The sequence below is a fragment of the Heterodontus francisci genome, chromosome 26 (genome assembly GCF_036365525.1).
Source record: "Heterodontus francisci isolate sHetFra1 chromosome 26, sHetFra1.hap1, whole genome shotgun sequence".
Classification (NCBI taxonomy): Eukaryota; Metazoa; Chordata; class Chondrichthyes; order Heterodontiformes; family Heterodontidae; genus Heterodontus; species Heterodontus francisci.
In genome coordinates this window covers 27,792,433-27,796,540 of record NC_090396.1, presented here as the reverse complement: position 1 = coordinate 27,796,540, position 4,108 = coordinate 27,792,433, and positions in this window count along the sequence as shown.

The following is a 4,108-nucleotide window of genomic DNA, read 5'->3' as shown; positions in this document are numbered from 1 at the left end:
AATATAGAAGAGAAAGTGAGTCAGTCTGGAAGGCAGAGCAAATATAGACCTGTTAAGGCACAAGTGAAAAATGCAAGGCTGGATTGCATATACTTTAATGCAAGGAGTTTTACTAATAAGGCAGATGAATTGAGGGCATTGATTAGCACATGGGATTATGATATTATTGCTATCACAGAGACATGGCTGAGGGAGGGGCAGGACTGGCAACTCAATATTCCAGGGTATAGAATCTTCAGGCGTGATGGGGGGAGGGGATAAAAGAGGAGGTGGTATTGCACTGTTAATCAAGGAGTCAATTATGGCAGTAAGGAGGGATGATATCTTAGAAGGTTCCTCAAATGAGGCCATATGGGTAGAACTTAAGAACAAAATGGGGGCAATCACCTGGCTGGGTGTGTACTACAGGCCTCCAAACAGTCAGGGAGAGATAGAGGAGCAGATATGTAGGCAAATCTCAGACAGGTGTAAAAATAATATGGTAATAATAGTAGGAGATTTCAATTTACCTAATATCAACTGGGATAGTCTTAGTGTAAAAGGCTTAAAGGGGGAGGAATTCTTAAAATCCACACAGGAGAGCTTTTTGAGCCATACGTAGAAAGTACTACAAGAGAAGGGGCAGTATTGGACCTAATCCTAGGGAATGAAGCTGGACAAGTGGTAGAAGTATCAGTGGGAGAGCATTTCGGGGATAGTGACCATAACTCTGTAAGATTTAAGGTAGTTATGGAAAAGGACAAAGACGGGCAAGAAATAAAGGTACTGAATTGAGGGAAGGCCGATTTCAATTTGATAAAACAGGATCTGGCCAAAGTGGACTGGGAGCAGCTACTTGTAGGAAAGTCTACATCAGGCCAGTGGGAGGCATTCAAAGAGGAAATAGTGAGAGTTCAGAGCCAACATGTACCCATTAAGATGAAGGGTAGGACCAACAAGTCCAGGGAACCCTGGATGTCAAGGGATATAGAGTATTGGATCAGGAAAAAAAAGGAGGCTTATGGCAGATTCAGAGCGCTGAAAACAGCGGAGGCATTAGAGGAGCACAGAAAGTTTGGGGGGTACTTAAAAAAGCGAAGAGGGGACATGAAAAAACATTGGCGGTCAATGTAAAGGAAAATCCTAAGGTGTTTTATAAGTATATTAAGAGCAAGATGATAACCAGGGAAAGAGTAGGGCCCATTAGGGACGAAAGTGGCAATCTGTGTGTGGAGCCGGAGGACATAGGTGAGGTTTTAAATGGTTACTTTTCATCTGTTTTCACTGTGGAGAACGACGATGTAGGTGTAGAGATCAGGGAGGGGGATTGTGATATACTTCAACATATTAACATTGAAAGGGACGAGATATTAGATACTTTAGCGGGCTTAAAAGTGGATAAATTCCCAGGCCCAGATGAGATGTATCCCAGGCTGCTGTGTGAGGCAAGGGAGGTAATAGCAGGGGCACTGACACAAATTTTCAGATCCTCTCTGGCCACGGGAGAGGTGCCAGAGGACTGGACGACAGCGAATGTGGTACCATTATTCAAGAAGGGTAGCAGGGATAGACCAGGTAATTACAGGCCAGTGAGTCTAACATCAGTGGTTCGGAAACTATTGGAAAAAATTCTGACGGACAGGATTAATCTCCACTTGGAGAGGCAGGGAATAATCAGGGATAGTCAGCACGGCTTTGTCAGGGGGAGATCATGTCTAACTAACTTGATTGAATTTTTCGAGGAGGTGACTAGATGTGTAGATGAGGATAAAGCAGTTGATGTAGTTTACATGGACTTCAGTAAGGCTTTTGATAACATCCCGCATGGGAGATTTGTTAAGAAGGTAAGAGCCCATGGGATCCAGGGCAATTTGGCAAATTGGATCCAAAATTGGCTTGGTGGCAGGAAACAGAGGGTAATGGTGGAGGGTTTTTTTTGCGAGTGGAAGCCTGTGACCAGTGGTGTACCACAGGGATCGGTGCTGGGACCCATGCTGTTTGTAGAGTACATTAATGATTTTCATGAATATAGGAGGTATGATAAGTAAGTTCGCAGATGACACGAAAATTGTTGGTGTCGTAAATAGCGAGGAGGAAAGCCTTAGATTACAAGACAATATAGATGGGCTGGTAAGAAGGGCAGGGCAGTGGCAAATGGAATTTAATCCTGAGAAGTGTGAGGTGATGCATTTTGGGAGGACTAACAAGGCAAAGGAATATACAATGGATGGTAGGACCCTAGGAAGTACAGAGTGTCAGAGGGACCTTGGTGTACTTGTCCATAGATCATTGAAGGCAGCAGCACAGGTTGATAAGGTGGTTAGGAAGGCATATGGGATACTTGCCTTTATTAGCCGAGGCATAGAATATAAGAGCAGGGAGGTTATGATGGAGCTGTATAAACCACTAGATCGGCCACAGCTGGAGTACTGTGTACAGTTCTGGGCACCACACTATAGGATGTGATTGCACTGGAGAGGGTGCAGAGGAGATTCACCAGGATGTTGCCTGGGCTGGAGCATTTCAGCTATGAAGAGAGACTGAAAAGGTTGTTTTCCTTAGAACAGGGAAGGGTGAGGGGGAACATGTTTGAGGTATACAAAATTATGAGGGGCATTGATAGGTTAGATAGGAAGAGACTTTTTCCCTTAGCGGAGGGGTCATTAACCAAGGGGTATAGATTTAAGGAAAGGGGCAGGAGGTTTAGAGGGGATTTGAGGAAAAAGTTTTTCACCCAGAGGGTGGTTGGAATCTGGAATCCACTGCCTGAAGTAGAGGCAGGAACCCTCACAACATTTAAGAAGTATTTAGATGAGCACTTGAAGCACCATAGCATGTTCAGCACCATTCGTGACTCCTCAGATACTGAAACAGTCCGTGTAGAAATGCAGCAAGACCTGGACAATATCCAGGCTTGGGCTGATAAGTGGCAAGTAATATTCGCGCCACACAAGTGCCAGGCAATGACCATCTCCAACAAGAGAGAATCTAACCATCTCTCCTTGACATTCAATGGCATTACCATCGCTGAATCCCCCACTATCAACATCCTAGGGGCTACCATTGACCAGAAACTGAACTGGAGTAGCCATATAAATACTATGGCTACAAGAGTAGGTCAGAGGCTAGGAATCCTGTGGCGAGTAACTCACCTCCTGACTCCCCAAAGCCTGTCCACCATATACAAGGCACAAGTCAGGAGTGTGATGGAATACTCTCCACTTGCCTGGATGGGTGCAGCTCCAACAACACTCAAGAAGCTCGACACCATCCAGGACAAGGCAGCCAGCTTGATTGGCACTCCATCTACAAACATTCACTCCCTCCACCACCAACGCACAGTGGTAGCAGTGTGTACCATCTACAAGATGCACTGCAGCAATGCACCAAGGCTCCTTAGACAGCACCTTCCAAACCCACTTCCTCTACCAACTAGAAGGACAAGGGCAGCAAATACATGGGAACACCATCACCTGCAAGTTCCCCTCCAAGTCACACACCATCCTGACTTTGAACTATATCGCTGTTCCTTCACTGTCGCTGGGTCAAAATTCTGGAACTCCCTTCCTAACAGCACTGTGGGTGTACCTACCCCACATAGACTGCAGCGGTTCAAGAAGGCAGCCCACCACCACCTTCTCAAGGGCAATTAGGGATGGGCAATAAATGCTGGCCTGGCCAGCGACGCCCACATCCCATGAATGAATTTAAAAAAAATAAGTCTACGGGGCAAGTGCTGGAAAATGGGACTAGAATAGTTCGGTGCTTGATGGCTGGCACAGACACGATGGGCCGAAGACCCTGTTTCTGTGCTGTATGACTCTATGACTCAAAAAATTTCATTGCCATAATAAAGATATGACAGATTCTTGATCAACAATGATTTCAAGTGCACCATTCTCATAGTTTCTCCTTCTTATCGTCACACCAAACTTTTGTTTACAATGTTATTTCATTGGAATTTTTCTGTGTAGCACTTTTGTTCCTCGGATGATTATCAAGTCAGCTAACAAACATAAGATGGCAAAGAAAGGTTTTTCAGAGTTGCAATTTTATTTCTGTGGACATCACTACATTTATAAAACTATTTTACAAAGAAATACACATTTTGTGGATTTCTTCTTTGGAC